The sequence below is a fragment of the Anarhichas minor genome, unplaced genomic scaffold (genome assembly GCF_050575085.1).
Source record: "Anarhichas minor isolate MPS153535 unplaced genomic scaffold, ASM5057508v1 ptg000025l, whole genome shotgun sequence".
In the NCBI taxonomy this organism is placed as follows: Eukaryota; Metazoa; Chordata; class Actinopteri; order Perciformes; family Anarhichadidae; genus Anarhichas; species Anarhichas minor.
In genome coordinates, this window is record NW_027466471.1 from 7,831,391 (window position 1) to 7,844,764 (window position 13,374).

Sequence of the window (13,374 nt, forward strand, 5' to 3'; positions counted from 1 at the left end):
ATTCTGTATTATACTTTTTATACCTTAAATGGCTTCTATTATTTAAACCATTTCTATTTAATTAATATAGTCTTATATAGTGCCTTACTGTCGCGTTTATTGCCTAGTGGCTATCGGGGTAGTCTTGTCACAAAAACGTAATTGACTGAGCACTGACACCGAAGCCAGTCTTATAGGGGAAACACAACAGCATCATCCAATCAACCAATATTGCTCAGCAGTCAAGAGAATAACACGCTGACCCCTTCAAATCACATTCATGAGACAATTTGTCTAATTTCAGATGAGAGTTTAGAGGAAATTTACAAAATAATTTCACTTCAGGTTAATAGCACACCACCTCAAGGTGTCACTCAGAGAGAACCAGGACATTCTGATGTAGCATTTCAAAATTAAAGCCCTTCAAAATCGCATTCATGAGCCAACTTCAAATCACATTCATGAGACAATTTATCTAATTTCAGATTTGAGAGGAAATGGAGCAAGAAAGGTGAAAGAAAGGAAGTAATTCAGTATGAAAGACCCGAGACTTGGTGGTCTGAAGAAAATACAGAAATACAGAAAAAGCAAGGTGAAGATGTGTGTTTGTCTGTCCTTTGGGGTGGACGTGATGGCCATCAGTGACTTTAAGGTTGTCTGTTGCTATACAGTCAGTGTAAACACACAGTAACACCGTCTCAGTTCTCCATCCCCGATTTGACTTTCCCTAAACGTTGACCGTGGCTCTGCAGATGAGGCACAACTGGGTCCGCTTCTCGCCATGGTACACTGCCATACAAAAATGTAATTTTTTGTTCCTGTTTTCTCAACACTGGGAATTTATAGGGCAGCTGTCGCAGATGTTCTCATAAAGAAAGCCCAAACACTGATGTCAAACGGTTTACATACTGCACTGGATCTCACACACACTTGTTCTCTCACTGAACCACAAGTCTCTGGCCTCATTTACAATAATACATTACCGCTCAAGCAGATAGAGTTGGGATAAATAGATCATTGGCTGCAGATAAGTAGTTCTCAACAGCCTTTTCTCACTAGTGATGACTAGTTGAATTTGTTGAGCGACTACGTAAAGGCTGTGTTCGGCTTTGGTTTGATTTTCTGAAATGAAGTGTTGGTTTGGTTGCTTGCAGGGACTAATATGTCCCATTTTAGGAAAAATGTTTGATTCATGATGTGACACTAGCAGAGCCGGAGCCGATGATCGAACCGCTGATCCTCTGATTGAAGGACGGCCCTGCCGTTGGTTAGTTTAATCTAAAATGCATCATATTTCATTTGTAGATTTGTTTCCTGAAGACTGTAGTGCGGTAAAAAGTACAATATGTCCACTGAAATGTGATGGATTATGAGTATTAAGAAAAATGAAATAGAAAAAAACTCAAGTAAAATACAATTACTTCACGTCAGTCTTAAGCAGCCTCCATGCAGTTATTTGTCACCACTGTTATTCAGTAATGGTTGTGTTCATAACACAGCTATGTCAGCTTTGTGGTTATTTGAGGGGCCTCTTTAATTAAGGTCAACTTCATCCCATTTTATTCATAATCTTTACAAACTGAAAGGCAACTGTTTCATATTTTATTCTAATCGGGTCAGGAGGCTGCATTCTCTGGCATCCACCATGGAATTTCTCCACTGGCTTTCCTGAGACCCACCTGGATTGATTTAAATAAACGTATTTCTTTGGACAAGGTGTTTCCTGCAGCCATACAGCTTTCATCTTTATCTGATTCATTTGGCTGAATCAAGGTTTGAATAGAATAAAACATAGTGTTTGCTAAACTTCTGTTGTTGGTCTTAATCAGTGGTTGGAGAAGAAGACCTGAATGGAGGTCTTGTCCAGCTCTCGGGAGCTTGGGAAATACTCCATCTGTGTTCCACCAACTCTCTCTCTCTCATGAGTCAGAGGATCCGCTACGGGCCAAAAGCAATTACCACCATGCCAAAAATGACAGTTTCAGCTTCATAAGCATTGATTACAGAGATGGAAAATGAGGTTGATAATTCAAGCTTTTTTTCCCTCTTTTTTTTCATTTGTCTTCACTTGCTTTCCTATCCAATTCAATAATGAATTCATGGTGTGAGTGTGTCTCCACTTAAAGAAACTGAAAACAGTTGGATTAATATGACGTTACATGTCTAAGATCAACATATCACACATGGTTTTATTGGTTATGATGTTTTGGCTACTTTTTCCACCTCTCATCGCTTGCCACCTAACTTGACTACAGTAGTTGGGACATTGTTATAGTAAAAACAGTTGCATTTGATAAAATCCGATGATTTGTAGGTGAGTTTTAAATATTTTTACTCTATGACACATTTGTGTTACTGCATGAATGGCTGCAAGTTGTTTTTTATTTAATTTTGTGATAAGGCTTTTGGCATTGCCTTCCTTTTTTAACAATTAAATAGTCGTTTGACATAATAGCATTGTTTGTGTCCCAGACTTGTTGACGTGATGACATCTCTAGAGATTGGACCAGTCCAAGTCTATTTTGTTTTTAAATGCAGCTATCATCGTGTCTTTGTCTTATTTATCACCCCATTCCAGGGATTCCGAAAGTGGGGCTTGTCACCATAAATTGTGTCTATTCAGCAAAGCTGGAGACAATAAAAGCACTGCAGTGCTCTTTAATTAAGTTTTTTGAAAACTTTGAATCTCTTCCAAACATGTTTGAACAGTATCTAGTTTTTTTCTTACCCCACACCTCTTGCTGTACGCTCTTTCTTGTTCTCTATTTCTAAGGTATTCTGTTACTCACAAGGCCTAATTAAATGAAAACCTCTGAGCACTGATGGTTGAATTCACTCTCTATGTCGCAGAGCTCTGAACTACAAGTGATGAAATGGGGGACCAGAGAGAAACCACTTACTTGATCTTCTTTTCTGGCACTTGTTACTGTGCCACCTGTGCTTGGGGAATCCTGCCCCTGTAAACCACGTTGGGGCCACAGATGGCCACGGTGGCAGAACTGATTCCTCTCAGTGAGTTGATACGCAACATAGAAACCTTTGATTGACCCGAATTTGATGGCTTGTCTCTTTTGTCCTGCAGTGAGATGGAAAACTCTGTAGAGCAACATATTTACGGTCAAACCGACCCTCATTACACTGCAACCCCGTAAAGGAACCTTTTGTTCGTCTACTTCGGCCACATTAAGTACATCAACCAGTCCTGTGCATGTGTACGCATGTGTGCATATGATGGGTGCATCCTTGTGTTTGTGTGTTCTCCACAAACCCTTTAAAACAGCTGATTAAAATGGCTGACGAGTGTTTGACCACGGGACAGAAATGCAACTGGAAGAGGGAACAGCCTCTGATTTTACTCCATTCTGGTCACAGCCACCCTCCTCCTGCCAGGCATGGCGGACGGGCACAAAGTGCCTGGTCTTGGAATGAAATATCTGGCCGCCAGACAATATTTCCCCCTCTTCCACTCTTCTGAACCACCCCTAACCAAACATGAACACCGACAGGGACTCAAAGAGCTGCATGACTGCACGTCCCAACAATGAGGCCACACAAAAAGCACCAACTCAGCAGAACTGGACGTCCGTTTCTCAGGCGTTTAAGCATGCAATTATGTTCCCCTCCACTCCCCACTTCACAATCAGGATCGGGGGAGTACAACGTGGTGTCTGTAGTAGTTCACTTCCAACAGGGGAGATGTGGAGACAAGGGCACATTGCTGTCTTGATTGGGATGATTTTGTTTGCAGCAGGAGTTGTTGTGTGTGATGAGAGATACAAGTTGAATGGGGCACTTGTGTGCGTGGGTGAATGTGTGAGATTGCTATGTGTTTGTGTGGTTGGGAGATCACATTTGAATGTGACCCTACAACTTCATGCATAGGTCCCAGAAAATAGCTTGATAATAGTCTCAAGGATGATTATACTGAAGGAGTTTTGTTTTTGACCACTGGTACTGTATGCATAATTCTTTTACGTGTGTGTGTGTGTGTGTGTGTGTGTGTGTGTGTTTGTGTGTGTGTGCATACGTGTGTCAGTGTTTTATGGGATGTTATCCAGTGGGGAGCAGTCCTGCTGAGGGCTCGGCCATGCGTCCATGCATGTAGCGTGCACACATTCACCATATGGGGTCCAGAGGGGCTTGCCATGCATATGGACCATTTAGCACACATTGCTTTCTCCTTCATGGCTGCACTGCACTCCCCCTTGTACACAAGTCAGGGCTGGAAAACTTCACAGTCAATCACAAAGAAGGGCCCCACAAGGCACAGAGGATCTAACTCCAAGGATATACAGATCTGTATTCATTGGCATATTTGTCCATTTTTCCATTTTCCTTTATGTCATTTCTTTGATACTGTGGGATATCATCTATCTAAATCTGTCAGTGCTACTGCAGTGTGTGGTGTGCCCTGTCAAAGTAGACTGTTGTGATTTACAACCATAAACCCTGTTAAGAAAAGTATGGCTTCTGAATAGATGTAGTAATGTATTTTTTTTATTCTAGCTTTCTCGCTGGAAACGCTGATATCATCTTTTACTTCTTATGCTTCTACTTCTGTTGGACACCTTGTTGGGCCACGGCGCCTCGCAGTGTTGACGTCACTGGACACATCAAACTCATATAACGCCATCTTGGATTTTGACCGCCACCATCTTGGTTTTTTGCAGACAGTGAACAGAAGTGACCATTTTTGCGTAGGAGTGACGTAGAGACGCCTGATACGGTTCTGCTAGCGGTAGCAACTTGTCAATTACAAGGAAGCCACGCCTAAAGCATTTCCTGCTTTATGGTCTATTTTAGTCTAAATGGGACCATAATATACTAAATGACCATCATGCTGTATTTAAAAAGACTTGAAACTAGCGATTGAGACCATAAACTCATGTCCACAATGTTTACTGAGGTAATAAATCAATGGAGAAGTAGAGTCATTTCCTCATAGACTTCTATATAATCGGACTTCTTTTTGCGACCAGAGGAGTTGCCCCCTGCTGTCCATTAGAGAGAATGCAAGTTTAAGGCACTTCTGCACTGGCTTCACTTTTCATTAGCCAAGGTTGCCGCCTAGTTCATACTTGTATTTTTGGTTTTGATTAGAACATGCTTATTTGTTAAAAAAAACCTTTGTTTCTCTCATAATATCCGTCTGAATACACCTGTATTCACCTTCTGTCTGAAATGCTCTATTTTAGCAGGTTTCAACGGAATTGCATTGTTCGGCAACAGTTTGCGTCCATTTTTACTTCCTGTCAGCTGATGTCATTCAGATACACTGCAACTGGAAATAAAATGGGACACTATTTTAAAAGCAGAGTTTGTGAATACAGGCTGTGTGTATTTCTTCATGGTTGCGCGTTACAGTACTTTCCTAGTATTCATATAGCACTTAGCCCTGCTTGATAAATATGAAAGACATGAAAATCTCACTTTCTCCAACATGGGACCTTTATTATAACTTGGGGACGTTGGTTACAGCTCCCACTTGTGCTGACCTATAGAGTCACAATGCCCAGTGGCCTAATATTAAGAGTAGCCCAGAACATCCCTTCCCCTCTCCTTCCATCTATCTCCCCCGTCCTCTCCATATCCTCCCTCCATTTATTCATCCCTCCCTCCCTCTCAATGTCTGTCTGTGTGTGGTCTGGAGACACTGTAATTCCCCAGCTCACACACAGTGCCACCCAACACGACGCTCAGGCCTCCTTATCCACAATATCAACTACCATGTCAGACCAACCGGGTCAAGGCCACTTATGCCTTTATACTTCCTCATAAGGGATAAATGAACTCTTTCCACACGCATAGCAAGACAATATGTAACCACTTTGAGATTCACTTAACTTATGTATTCACCCATTCTGAAACTGGTTCTCTATCTTCAAGTGGTTTGTGGCTGTGTGATAATTGACAGTGGATTGTAGTAGCCTCAGAGATGCTGTTGAAATCAGGGAATACCCCACACCAGTGGTTCTCAACTGTCTGACGGACCCGCACAGTCCTGTCAGATGAGTTCAAGTACCTCTCTGTCCAAACAACCCATCGTGTTTTATAATGGCTGGATTTTCAATGGCTTTCCGATTATATTTAACACTATCATGAAAGTGGATACAGTTGAATTGTCAATGAAGTGCTTTGGTCATGTTTGCAAACTTGGATCGGCAACTTGGACTGTTCTTTTAGCAAACTTTTTAAACCGTTCATTCATTTAGCTACCGGTTTCCACTATTTATTAATCCCCTCTACTACCCTCACTGCACTATACCTTTGAAATTCTGAAGGACAGTTGTTGATTCTCTACCTTGACTTTTCATCCACGGGCCGCCACTAGAGGGAATTGCTTCAACAAATCCCACCTCATGTGACTCACGCTTTTCTTTCCTTCTCCTCGCTTAATCAATACAAAATGCACATTGTGATTGCACATCCTGTCTCTCACCTGGATGCTATACACAAGTGACTACTTGTCCCAATCACACACACTGGTGACAGAGAGGGATTAATCTCATTCAGCTCTGAGGCCCTGGGAACAGCGGAGGCGTTGAAAAATAAAGCCTTTACTCCCCATGTCTTGGCCTGGCCGGCTGGGTGGTCTCGCAGGCATAAATATCATACTAAGTGACCATCCTCTCTACAGTTCACATTCAAACAAACAGAGGGGCAGAACACACTGCTAGAAAGGAGATAAGAGACACGACGCAGAAGCGGGTACACAATCTTTACTCTGCCTCGGTCAGGCTGGACTGAGAAGAGGTGAAACGTGGAAAGAGAGAGACAGAGTGACCACGTGAAACAGTGGGAATGAGAGACATGAGGCAGGAGAAAAAGAAAGAGAGTCAGGGAGAGATCCTCGCACTGCTCCGTGTGTGGTCTGAAGACCTCCAGGCTTGTTCCGGGGTGAGTGTATGAGTGCTCCCTTCCTGGGCTCTGAGAGGGAAGGGGGGGGGGGAAATAAAAGACGGAGAAAGAGAGAAGTCTGCAAAAATAAAGGGAATGTTTGCCTTTGCTTGTGTGTGTGAGAGCAAATGAGTGAGCTGGCCTTTCATGTGGAATAAGCAAGCAAACGCCGGCATGTTTGGCCTGCCGTGGGGAGATTACCGTGTTATTTGCAAATATATCGGCTAGCTGGCCAAACAGAGTGCTTTTCATCGGGCCATCACCCTGCCAGAATGAAGCCTTTTCTCTCTGACACATATATATTTATAAATACGTGCACCTGTGTGTATGCTGGTGTTTTCTCTTGGCAAAGGCTTAAGCAGAATTGTATGATAGATTTTGTGTGTTGTGAAACGAATGTTGCATTGTTTTAAATAAACTGAATTAATTGTACCATATGAAGTTATGGATATACGGTTGTCTATTGCACAACATGTGCTCATGAAATGTAATAAGCTGTGAGGATGATCCTTCTCTTTTTCTTAAAATGCACATCCAGGCAAGCACTCACACACACACACACACACACACACACACACACACACACACACACACACACACACAAACATGGAGCTGCTTTTACCGCGTGTACGCACAATCACAAGCACAAGTGCATATGCACGCTTATACACAGAATATAAGACACCATCCCTCGGACAACCTAAGGATCTGCAAGTATAGCAGTATGAGTGCATACACGTATAGCTCACAAACCCAAACAGACTGCACACACCCACATACATCAAACACACACATACTTGTGCTCAATTAAAATCAACACTCAGTGAGGCCTCAAACCCTGAAACCGTTCCCAGAGAGATTTTATGCCCCTCCGGTGAAATATGGGCTGCATATAGGGGACTGCAGAGACTTGGAATGAGAAAGGTCTGGTGCTGAACAGACAGGGTTACATATGAGTCCACTGCTGAGTGCCCCAAATAGCGCCACGTACCGTTTCTTCAAGTAAAGACTCTGATTGGACCCCATCAGTCATCTGTTAGGGTTGAACCAGAGGTTTTTCCACCTTTAACCTTTGGCGATCATTATTATTTATATCAACTGCTCCATAACTGAGCATTTAGAAGAAGTTGTGATTAAGTCTGCTCCTGAACCTTTTTTTGAAAACGATAAATGCAAAGCATACATGAGTAACAACAACATAAGGGTCAAATAGTAAGGAGGAAAGGAGGTATGACTGCATGTAAGAATATCATACAATCTGCTTCATCCGAGGTAGGAGCTTGTCTCTCTGTTTCCCCGTGTTTGGGCGTTCTTGGTTACTGGAGTGGGATCAGTTAATCATCTTCAATCAGCTCTGCTGTAAAGACTCGTCTTCAACCCCACCACGCTGTCAGAACCTAATGTTTATTTTTTATCAGAGAGGTGATTAAGCTTGTAGTTTGAGTCTGTTTTTTAAAAGAATAAACAGATCTGTTCTGTTGTCATTCTGTAAAATGGTGTAAATAATATGAACCAAAATGGTGAGCAGAATTCTGAACGGAAAGCATCAGAGCTAGGTGATTTGTTATTCAGCATCTGGTTTAGGGCTTTAAAGAGTTCATAATGTGCTAGTGTCGCATCTAAAGTATCGCCTTCTTTTTTGGACAGTTTTCGGAGCTCCACCACAAATTAGAGTATTTCTCATGGGTCCGCTTCACAATCAGGGCGATGCACTTGAGGCCCACTTGAGCATTTATCAAACACAAAAATGCTATACGGCACACATAGACTTCTTTCAACGATGGGTGGATTGAAGCACATTAATCTGACATGCATGCAGGATCTGTTATGATGAGGGCATCTGCGTCCAAACATTGATGTGTTTATCAAGAAGGGATTTTTTTTTTTTCAGAATTACAGCATGTGTTGAGGTCATCAGCAGCAAGTCGCACATGGCCCTCAGTGCAAGCAGGATGTCCTGTCTGACAGCTAGAAGTAATCAGCTTCATTAGTCACTTTGCCTTGGTTACACACATCTGCAGACATGCATACACACACCAAAAGCAAAGACACCAGACCCAGGTATGGCTGACTTATGGTCTGGGCCAATACCTTTCCATTTCCCCTTTCCTTCAGACAAAGCCTACTTTCTATGCCGCACATGCTCTATTTGTTTTTCAATCCAGAAGCAGACCTTCAGCACTCCTATCCTCCCTCTATTCCTGCAGGCATACAGACCGTGAGATTCTGTGTGCAGGAGCTGTGCACAAAAAACGCTGTGGCTCAGGGGTGACAGCGGGTTGTCCTTAAACCACATGTTTGTCGAATCCCCGGCTCCTCCTGTCCGCATGTCGAAGTGTCCCTGAGTGAGACACTGAACCCCAATTTGCTCCGCTGGCGCTCAACAGCAGCCCACTGCTCCTTAAGCTTAGGTTGGGTTAAATGCAGAGATCAAATGTCATCTATGTACCTGTAAGTCTATTGAGATTGTGCAAAAGTTTTAGTTTAGGTAATGATGATTTGTATTTCTCGTTAGTCAAGCAAGTATTAACTCGAGTGCTAACTGGGTGTCTTTAATTTTCCTTCAGGGCCTCATATTTACTGCAGTAACCCACGGAGATGTACGGACCAGTGACGTGTTAGTGCCTTATCTGCATGGGTGCTGTTGTTCACTTAGCTAGCTGCTCGTAAAGGTGTATAATACGAGATTGGGTGCATTCCCTCCTATGCATATGAGTCATACAGGTGTGCCCACATGGGAGACCTTTGTGTGAGTGTGTGTTGAGAGGTCACGTCCCTGTGTTTACCCAACCGTCCATCTAACCAGACGCATTCACCATTTGAATCCAGCGTGCAGGAATGTTTATGATACTCTGTTAAATATAATGATGGTTTGTCTCCATGAATTACGGCCTTTCCTATAAAGAGAAGAAAAGGAAGGTTCCCCCGGGGCATGCTTCGGGCTCTCTCCTTGCAGCACAATGGTTTTTACACACAGTTCTGGAGAGCTGTAACTGCACTCTGTATATACGCTTGGGGCTTCACGCTGTCTGCTAAATACAAGCCAGAAACCCTTTCTGACATTCACTGGGTTTTTAATGGGAGATGTTTAAGTTGAAGTTTTGTCCTGTTTCATTTCTCCTTTTAAGGCGTAGCTGCGGATCTTTGTGCAGCCATACTCCTGACAATAACAGAAGACATTAAAACCCCAAAAGTCGCTGTTGTCGTAATGGTACGAACATGTCACTATGTGATTTTGTCGACAGATGCATGAACCTTTACGCACTTTCACTGCTGGGAAAATTATGTCGTCATCACTGATGCCACTGAATCCCATTGTCTGACTCCCCTTTAATTTAATTCAAATAACAAATATATTAGGCAACCAAGGCACAATTTAAGGCATGACGGTTATTTAAAAACCACTCAACATTTGATGCACATGCATAAAAATATACTAAAGAAATACAATACTTCAGTTTTAGACATATTTAAATCTACAAATGTTATATCGCACCAGTCCACACATGTCTTGCATTATGGGTCCTTGTGATCAATCTGATTGTATAAACTGACACAATAACACATATTTTACAATATGGTATTTTTTTCATACTTAAGACAATCATCTGTATATTAATGAAAGCACCTCCTTCTCCTCCTTCCCCTCTTCAGCTCCTCTCGTCTTTCTTTTTGTGTAGCCGCACCATCAGTCAACAGCCGTCGCACTCAACATCTCCTCACCTCTGTTGCTCTCGAAACCGCCAAAATCTCTGACGTAACAATAACGATGTACACGTTAAACCACAGGGAAAAGTGGAAACCTGATACAAGTATTTGAAACGACAGGAAATTGAAAACTACAAGTACCTCTTTGCCAACAGCCACATGCACTTTACTACACATTACACATGGAGTGTAATATGATGTTTAAATGCGGCATTTTGACAGGTGATGATGCTTTTTGTATTCAATCGTTTGCTCTACAAAATGACAACGTCTTTATCGATTTCTTTTTTCTCTGGTTACATGTGACAAAACAACTCTGAGGAAACAATGGTGCCTGCTGGGCCCCTCAATCAGAGTCTAGGCCCGGCTCGACCAGAGCCAGATGTGGCTCTTGAGATGCTGATTATGTTTGTCTTGTTTACAAACGCAGCTCAGAGCAGATTCCTCATTTTCTGTCATTTTTCCCCCTCCTTTCCCTCAGATCTATATACACAGACTCTCATTCTGACATGAACGGCAAACAAAGAGCATTTTGGTTCTGTCATAAAAAGGGCTCTGTTTGATAGAAAATGTCGCTCAGGGCCACGGTTTATTGCAACAGTGGTGATGCTTGTGTGAGTCTGCTCATATCGCTTGTTTACTCAGGAGAAAAAGTGCAGCAGAACTCTCTGAGTGACAGTTAAGAGATGACAATATTACCCATGATGTCATCCTCTCCCAAGAAGACGAAGAGAGACAAATCCATTTCATCAAAAAAAAGTTTTTTTTCCAGAAGCAAATGGTTCTGGGTAGAACCTCAGCTCTTCTGAAGAACCCGTTTGGAACTCTTATTTCAAAGACATATTTCTCACTAAATGTTGTGTTGCCCTGCTGGGTTACGTCCCATATGATCAGCCCCCACCCGTTCCGCCCACTGTGCCCCCCATTAGAGGTCAACCAATATAGCCACCTTTCGCCCCTCACAGTCACTGTGGCAGGAAATGACCTCACGCACAGAAAATGAACCCACATCATCAGACAACAACCCCCTTCCCCTAAGGTCAAAGGTCAGGGGAGTCAGAGTGTGTGTGTTTGAAATATGTACGAGGGCAGTCTCTGATCAATTGTCAGTGGTGGACAGTTTGAGTGACTCATGCATTTGTTTGAGCGATTCTGTGGTATGTTCGGCATGTGTGTCTGTCTGTGTGTGTGAGCAAATATGTTTTGTTTTGAAGTGTGTGTGTGTGTGTGTGTGTGTGTGTGTGTGTGTGTGTGTGTGTGTGTGTGTGTGTGTGTCTTGGGGGGCACCAGATGAAGTGTCTATGGGTTTTGTGAGTGTGATTAGGCCTTCTTGGGTTTCCTTTAAAGTCATGCATGACCTCTTTTGGAATGACCACTCAAAACAATGACGGAGTGAGGCCACTTCCTTCATTCAGATGTTACGATAGTTACTGGAAGACCCCATCCTCTGAGCGGATGTGCCCTTTTTTTTCCTCCCCTCTCTTTCGGTTGCACGTGGGTCTTTGTACAGTTGTGTGACTTTGTGTGAGTGACGGCTAGTGAAGACTTGTTGAGCTCTGGAAATGGGGGAAATGTTTTCTTTCATGATAATTAAACCGTCATCTCTCTTCACAGTTTTTAGTTTACAACACAGCAGAAAAAGAGACGACGACCTTATCGGTTATTCACTTGGTGTAAAGTGAAGCCAGAAAAATGATGATCGTAGCCATTGGCTACAACTTGTTTGTGATATCAGTCATTTTTGAGACTAATGGATAAATGTCTAGTAGCTCACCAATGTCCATTATAAAAACTGGCAATTTACGGGGTTTGTAATTATTAGCAATTACTCAAGACCTGTCCCAAATCATTGTTTTTCACCCTCAACAATAAAAGTAAACCAAAATTTATTTTAGTATGACTACATTAGGTTTCCTGGGATCCCCGACAGGGAATCATCTCACTAACCGTGCATCATCCATATTGTAAAGCAATTTTAAATTGCAGGCCTATTAACAAGTCTACACTTTTAATGTAAAGTTTAATTACAATCATATCATGTGAAGATGATATGATTGGAAGCTCCAGAACAGCTACTAAATGGCAAAAAATAACGAGAAGTCCTTAAAATGCTCAGAAAATAATGCAAATCTGAACATCTACAATTCCAGCATCAACAAACTTGTATCTGCTCATGAAGATCATGCGATCATGCGATGTGATTGAAAGTTCCACAACAGGTAAAAGCCAAACAAGTTAGTTTTTCAACATATTTTCCCAGGTTTATTTCTGATCTGACTCAAGCCCTTGAACTAAACCCACATAATTGCCAGTCTAAAAAAATGTATACAGTTACATTGTCACACATGCATCCACATGCGCTGTTTAGTTAACAGCTTGATCCAGACCCTTTAATAAGACCATGCTTCATCCCCATCTTTTTTTCTTGTTTTGGTGAATTACCACATCAGCAGATTTCAGTTTTTCTTCTCGAAATGACATCATAATTACTGATGAATTCCACTCATTGTTGACAATTGTATTTTATGTCCAGATGCTTAATTAAGGGAACCATTTGTCTTTGTTGGATTTGACTAAAAGTCTTACAAAAATATTGCTGCATGACTGTGTATGTCAGGATCAGGGCGGCTCCACATTGTGCTGAGTGTTCCATAAAAAATGTTATGATATGAGGACAGAGATAAATGCTACGGTGTCTGTTATTTGGATGGAGTATTTAAAGCTCCTAAAGTGTATTCCTGAAATGTTTCAGGTCCGCGCTCTGTCATTGTGTCACTACCGATAAAACCA